This window comes from Malus sylvestris, chromosome 8 (genome assembly GCF_916048215.2).
Source record: "Malus sylvestris chromosome 8, drMalSylv7.2, whole genome shotgun sequence".
In the NCBI taxonomy this organism is placed as follows: Eukaryota; Viridiplantae; Streptophyta; class Magnoliopsida; order Rosales; family Rosaceae; genus Malus; species Malus sylvestris.
In genome coordinates, this window is record NC_062267.1 from 30,053,083 (window position 1) to 30,061,452 (window position 8,370).

Genomic DNA, 8,370 nt, shown 5'->3' on the forward strand with positions numbered 1-8,370 from the left:
ACGCGCTCTAATTAATTCGATCCAATTATTACTTTAAATATAGCTTGAAGCCTCGATAAATTAATGACATGAATGATACTAATACATATAAAGATTATGATCGGGGGACACATGTTTTTGACACATATTTAGATACTGACTTTGCAGGGTCCCAGTTGATAATATATTTCAACAATCCGTACCGTCTATATTTTAGCATTATTCATAGATCATTATTGCAAAAAATTACATAAATCCAAAGCCATCAAGACATTCATTTATAGTGATCGAAAATAGATGAATATAGTTCTACAAAGAAACACTAAATTGAATCTAACAATCATATGGTTTCAGATTTAGGTATTTTTTATAGGTGTGATCTTTGAAGTAAGACATAAAAAAAAGACGATTACATTGTTAAAAAATATTATGAAGTGAGCCTCACAAAAACAGATGTAAAAAATATGTGTCCCCACACTTAACTATATATATATATATATATATATATATATATATGCAGGCATGCATGCTACTTTATATATAGTACTGCCACCGCCCCGGCAGGCACTCAGGTCAGCTCTGTGCTACAAATGGGTGTTTAATTATTAAATTGAAGTTTCGTCGCTAACCCTTCGAGGTGAAATTGAATGCCTCATGCTACTCATGTGAACCATTTCATAACAAATTATCTAATTAAATAAAAGAATGATGCGAAGAAAATTGAGGTTCTACTATAAGAATAAGAGTAGTCTAACTTACTTATAAATACATGCAAGGTTCCTATCGGCATAAGTGTGAAATTATGTCTCAATACGCCTTACGTGTGGCAAATTTTTAACCAAACATGTAAACAACACAAACGGTGTGATGTGGAGCACGTGTGACCGTTGAGTTTCACACGTGTACAACCTGCTCTAGTACTATAAAGAAAGTTGAGATTCACCATAAAACTAATCGGCAATATGGGGAATAGCCCAACGTATTTATAAGTACAGGCAAAATCTCTCATTCTATGAATACTTGATTCATTCTTAACATAATGATCCTTACACAACTAGAAATTTGAGTTATGTCATGGATTTGCGGGCCACAAATTTTGCCCGAATAGGCACAACTACTGTAGCTACTGTGGCTATTGTTAAGCAAGCCATGTCACACGGTTTGTGACGAAACAGGCACCTCCACTATGGCACTTCCTCAAGAGCCTCAGAGGGATCCTCTCATCTGTTAAAAGGGATCATCTTTGGATCCTTTCCACCTAATCATCCTCATCAAACAATTTAGACCCTTAAAATTTGATGAGAAAAATTAGGTAGAAAGCATCCGAAGATTATCATTTTCCCTCATCTGTGGCATCGGTGATAGAGGACATCACCTTTTATTTAGCATTGGACTAAAAGCTACCTTCACCTTGGCCATTGTAACTAATGAGTCCTTACTTACGGACAAAGCTGCTTAATTTGTATATTTCACCTCCCCTAGTTGTCTGTTTTGTTCAAGATATTGGAAGCATGCATTCCTCTGCAAACAAGTTCACCATGATCATGAAGTCCTGGTAAAATAATATTGTACGATGTGTAAATTTCTTTTCTGATGACATTATATTATTAAATTTAAATTTTATATACCAGTAAACTTTTCATGCAATTTACTCTCCTAATATTCTTGATCACAACTCTCAAGTGGTGTATCATGCGTCAAATAAGGGATCAATCAATACGACAATAATGTCCCCTTGGAAAGCAGAAGACATGACATTGCCATTTCAATTCATTATGATACATCACATTCACACGAAGAGAGAGAGAGAGAGAGAGTTCATAATAGTTAAACTATCTAATCCCGTAGTGATAGAGAGACTGTGTGTCAATAGTTCTTCATAATAGTTAAACTATCTACTCCAGTAGTGAGAGAGAGAGACAGAGAGAGAGAGACAGAGTAAATAGTTCTTTTAATAGTTAAACTATGAAACTATCTAATCCAGTAGTGATATGTAGTACCATGAATCTTAGCAATATGATTACTTTATGGTTTGATTTTAATGAATAGTAAAAGTAAGTAATCTGAACTGTAGTATATTTTGTCCTACACTTAAGACTGATTTGGTATTGCTGTGCTTTAAAAAAAAATTGTTTCTGCTGTGCTGTGAGAACAAACAGCTGTGAAATAAAACAACATAGTGTTTGGTAAACTTTTTTGTAAAAGTGTTTTTGAAAAAAAAATAGTATTATAGTATTTGATAAACATTTATGTAAAACATATGTGAAAAAAAGCTGAGTTTTGCAGCTTTGTGTTTTTGGCTTTTTTTCACCCAAAATTGTGAAAAAAAAACTGAAGCTGAATATTTACCAAACATTAAAAAGCTCACAACTTTTTTTTATAACAACTTTTTTTCAGAATCACCTCAATACTAAACCAGGGCTTAATATGTGTTTATAAGTTGGTTGAATATTAGCCCATATCTAGTACAGTTTGTCTAAAGTACCCTCGGGAAATAGCTTTTATCTTTCAGCTCCTTTAAATTTTATATTTTAGTCATTTAATACTACAATTTAATTTGAAATTTTACGTTCGCCTCCCTCAAATACTAAACTTAATATTAAAATTATTGTAGCTAACTTGTTGTATAAGCTTAACTCAAATCTCCCACACCTCAAATATATTGTTGGATAAAAAAAGTATATATTTAGTATTGATAATGAGACTCACTTTTATGAGTAATGCAAGTGATGCCAGATTTGCATACTACATGATTATATTTATGATATGTAAAATATAACACTTATAAATAGGATTAGGATCCTAAGACACAAATTTGTGGTTTCCACCTAATTAACTTTTTTTAAGAATCCGAACCGTCTATTTTAATTCATCGTTTTTCGAGCATTCTTACAAAAAAATTAGATAAATATATATGTGTGTGTATATATAGGCAACACCATATTAAATAACTGCATGATATATGTGGATATTAGCACAGGGCTTCTTGTTCTATTAAGTTTTTCTTTATACAGCAGTCTGGACTCTGGAGGGAGGAATTAATTAACATGCATGTTTATAATATCTGTGAGAACTAAACTTTAGTCAAATCACTTTATTCTTGTATTATCCCTCCTTTATTCCACAATCTACCCACCACATTTAAGGACTTTATCCATCTTTAGTTTTTTTTTTTTATGTTTCTTCCCATCTTGTAATTTTCCCTTACTTTTGTCTTTGTTGCTCTTCTTTCTCCTTTTTGAGTTCTCTCTATTGTTAGAGGCCATTGCTCTGTTATATTTCTTCATTTCTTTCTCCTTTTTAATTCATCATTTTGGGTCATTGATCTGTTCCTTGGATTTCAATATATTTCTTGAACTCACATTTTCAAAAAAAACTAACTGGGGATGATTATTTTTGCTAATATGGCTAAATTTGTGAACATCGTGTATTTTTTGCATAGGACTATCACTCATAAATGTGTGGTAAGTTATAAGCTAAAAGACAGTACCAGTGTAGTAAGTAATGAGCTGTTGGTGCATCTTTCTGAAAATTTTGACACTTGACTTTATAGTTTTATTTGCTTAATACAAAAAAATAAAAAATCTCTCCCTTAATTTTTTTCCGTCCGTCAACTAAAGCATGTTAAAAATTTACATTATTTATTAACCGTTTGAAATAAGCCTAAATCAGTAAATGTCATAAAAAAAAAGGAACTTTAACGAAAAACACCCGGTATTGTTCATTTTAACGAAAAACCACATTTTTACACTAAAAAGTCAATCCTGGTACTATTCACTTTACCCTTTATTTTGTCCTTATCATTAAAACTCAAAGTTTTCAAGCCCTTTTCATTAGTTTTCCTAAAAAAAAAATCAAGTTTTTGTAAAATAAAAAAAAAAAAATCAGTTTTACTGTACTAGATCGCATAAAGATAATTCTAATGATCACTTTAATTTGGGAAACGAGGACTAAATCTTTTTGGTATGATTAAAGCAAATTATTCTTTGTCAACTTAGATTGGATGTTATATCCCACATGCTTGCTTTAATAATAATAATAAATAATAATAATCAACGAGCTCAACTGTCCCTCACATTTTATACTTTCTAAGAAACCAGCTGCTTTTTGCTAATAATCTCAACACCTGCTATTTCGAGATGTACATGCCTTTTGTCTTTGGAAACCAAATCTTCCTTTAGGAGGCTAATCATATTCGTCTTACCAATCAAATTGCGTAGTTTGCTTCCCTTTTGATCTCCCCTTTCGGTTTTCCTCTAAGGCATGCATGCTTCTCATCAACAATAACCTGAAAAATTCAACAAAGGTCGCTTTTTGTCATACATGCATGCATGATCCTCGAGTGATGCCAACTTACAGAATATAGGCCAAATGTAATCCAAGTAAATATTTGGTAACGTTGGCAACCGGGTTGTGCCTTGTCGACGTTGTAATTACACGACCCGTTAGAGCATATCTAATGGGAGGCTTATGGCCCAAGTAAATTGATTTGAAGTTGAAAAAACAATTACTAACGTAACAAAATTTGCCTAATTAAATTAAAGCTTAGGCACCTTGTAAGGCCAAATTAGATCCAGCCCAAGCCTTAAATAGTGTGAGACCTACTTAACATTTAGAACCCTATCCTATAATCCTGAATAATAAAAAAGGCAATATCATCTTGAAGGGCTAGATTTTGCCTATAGTCTCCAAACCTTGCCCAACACATTAGATACGCTCTTAATACATACGTAGATAATACAAAAGACTCTTTAAAACATCATGTTTCACCCGTTAAGAATTATAATTATTGTAACCAGCAGTCATACTCATGCTATATATGCATGCACATGAGAGAAAAAAGTTGAAAAAAATTGGAAGAGATAAAAGTTGGAGAAAATATGAACCCACTTTAACATATTTTAATATATTAAAATACGTAAACTTATGAATTTATCTTTATTATAAATGTAAATGTTTATTGCAACTAATGATCATCAGATTTTTTGGACTTTCCATCCCCGTATTTTTGTGTCTGCAATTAGTTCAATCTTTCTTACCAACCCAGTTAAGGGTAGCTTTGTCATTGAGATGAGTGCAAAGCTGACCAGTGTGACCACCACCACCGGCAGTAATGCAGGTAAAATGATGGTATCATGCTTGCTAACCTGACACTCATGCATGCACACACTTTTTCTTGCTTCTTTTTCTCTATCTCCCCTTCTTTCTTTATAAGAGTGTGAGGGTGGGACTGGGACTGGGACTGGGATCGTCATCTTATTAGAGACTTTGGATGTGATTTTTAATTATAAATATTCTTTGATATAAATTTTGTTGGTTTTTAATTTTAATCGAGGTCCTTGAAATTAATGTGATAATTTATTTCTATGTACATTACTATATTTTTTAAATTAAAAATTAGAAATTTTAGTTGTTTATATAAGTGAGATTTTAAATAAAAAAATCATAATTTGTGGGATTAAAAATATTAAAATATAAATATACTATTGTTTTGTGTGTATATATAAACATGGGTACATTCATCAAAAAGTAATCAAAAAATTTATTGTATCAAAATATGGGTACATTCTTCAAAATCACAAAAAAAATATATATATATTAGGCTTAATAACATTAGTAAATTTCTTCGATTAAACTTGACATGGATACATTTTAAAATCAAAGAAAAAGAATTTACTCATATAAGTTTAAAAATGGATTAGAACAAAATTGAATAGATTTTATATAAAAAAGGGGTACATTTTACATATAACAAATTGGTATATTTACATTTTAAGATTAAAAAGTTTTACATGAATGGGTACATATAATTAGCATGGGTACATTTAGCAAAATAAAAAGTACAAATAAAAAATATATATGTGTCACATCCCGGCCCGGTCCCCCACCGGTACCACATCCCGGGCTCGACTCAACCGTAACACAATATTGTCCGCTTTGGACCCCGACTACGCCATCATGGATTTGTTTTTGGGAACTCATACGAGAACTTCCAAGTGGGTCACCTATCATAGAATTGCTCTCGCGCGAACTCGTTTAACTTCGGAGTTCCGATGGAACCCGAAGCTAGTGAGTTCCCAAAAAACCTCGTGCTAGGTAAAGATGAGAGTATATATATAAGGCTTACATGATCCTCACCCCTGAGCGATGTAAGATGTTACAATCCACCTCACGGCCCCGACATCTTTGTCGACACACTTCCGGCCAGGGATTGACTCTGATATCAAATTGTCACATCTCGGCCCGGGCCCCCACCACATCCCGGGCTCGACTACGCTGTAGCACAATATTGTCCTCTTTGGGCCCCGACCACGCCCTCACGATTTTGTTTCTGGGAACTCACACGAGAACTTCCTAGTGGGTCACCCATTATAGGATTGCTTTCGCGCGAACTCACTTAACTTCGGAGTTCCGATGGAACCCGAAGCCAATGAGTTCCCAAAAGGTCACGTGCTAGGTAAAGATAAAAATATACATATAAGGCTTACATGATCCTCACCCCTAGACGATGTGGGATGTTACAATATGGGTACAATTACAAATAAACTTTAAAAAATATGGGCACAAAAAGAAATTAATATATGAGTACAAATTAAAACTGAAAAGAAAATTGGTACGAGTTAAAAAAGAATTACAAATTAATAATGGGGACAAACTAAAACTAAAAATATATGATAAAAAATTTAGTCATAAATATAAATATACTAATTGTAATATTTTTAACATTAAATGAATATATTTAAATAAAAAAATATTTTATTATTGAAATAATTAATGATGTTATTAATACCCAAAAACCTTGATAAAAATTTGAAAAGGAATATAATTTTAATTAATGGAGTAGTAAAAGGAATGATAAAAACCTAATTTCTCCTTCTTATAAACTAAAGCATGCATAAGTAACATAAAGCAGAGCGGATATCTCTTGCTTTAATGTGTTTTGGTTCCCTTAATTTGCCTTTGTGCAGAAATAGGTAGCGTTTTCTTTTCTTCAACTGCATGCCAGGATATATATCCAGAACTCGCACTGGCAGTCTTGCAGGCCATCATTCTATATCCCTACTCACATCACATGGTTTATTTCCAAATTTACTTTCTCACATATTTTTAAAAGCAAAGTAAGTTATATATTTCACATTCCTTAGATCAACCGCATTTATTATTTTCGTGCCCTTGATTGATTCACTTGTACCCAAAACGACGTGTGATGCTCATAAAGGCATTTTGACAACTCAAACGCACAATTCTTTTTTTTTTTCTATAGATTTTTGCTTCAAAGTCAGGTTATTCGACGGTAATTTCAATTCTTATAAATATATACTGCATTATCTATGAAAATTTTATCTGATAAAATTAAGGCATGCAAGGATTAATTGGTAATATAGCCACGGAGGTTATACACACAAATGTGTGTGTGTGTGTGTGTGTGTGTGTATCAAATATCTATGTATAGAAATGATATCCAAGTGTCTTAACCGAGTCCACATTTCCTAAAATTGTGTGGCCGATTAATTACCTGGTGTGTTTCCAGTTAGAAGCCTCATTGTGGTTACGTATAGATCTGCACTCTGCAGTAATTGAGAGTGGGTGAGTTGTCTGCATATAATGACATCCTTCTAGGTTGCTTTCAGGAACAACATAGAGGGTTGTGGGTAATGATACATCTTCTTGTTTTCTTTGGGGGCTTTTGGGGATGATCTTAAAGGCGTGATAATCAATCCTAGGCATTTCTGTTTCATTATGCCTTCCGTTGGTAACTAAGCATTTGAAAAGTTGAGTGCATATATATGCGTTGTAACTTGCGAGCCTAAACCCCTCACTTAATTACAAGTTAAAAGTAAAAAGGAATACCGTTAGATTGTAATTCTAAATGACATGTAACTTCCAAGCTTTAAGAATGTGTGGTTTGATAATATTGATTTTCCAGAGCCCTACGTAACGTACTCTTATGATCTTATCGCAGAATCAAACACTGCGGCTTTGACATACTAAAGGAAAAGACTAGTCAGCCAATCGCTGGGAACATTCCCACCCCTTTATAATTTTGTCTGGACTTAGATCCGAATGCCACACACACACACACACAAACATACATATATATATTAAGGGACCAAAGTAAAGCTTAATATCCTTGGGTAAAGCATAAGATTCAAAGCAAGCAAAAACTGAAAGAAAAAAAAAAGGAGAGACTACCTTTCCTTTTACACAGTCCGTTAGTATCCACCACCTCCTTCCTTCCAACCCCACCACCATGTCCTCACGCATGATTCAGACATTGATAAAGGCGGGGGGAGTGAGGGAAAGAGAAACAAAATTGCATCTAATCCCTCTGTTTCCAACTTTTTTCATCTGTCTAAGCATTGTCATTCCATATTTAGGCACATATTTAGG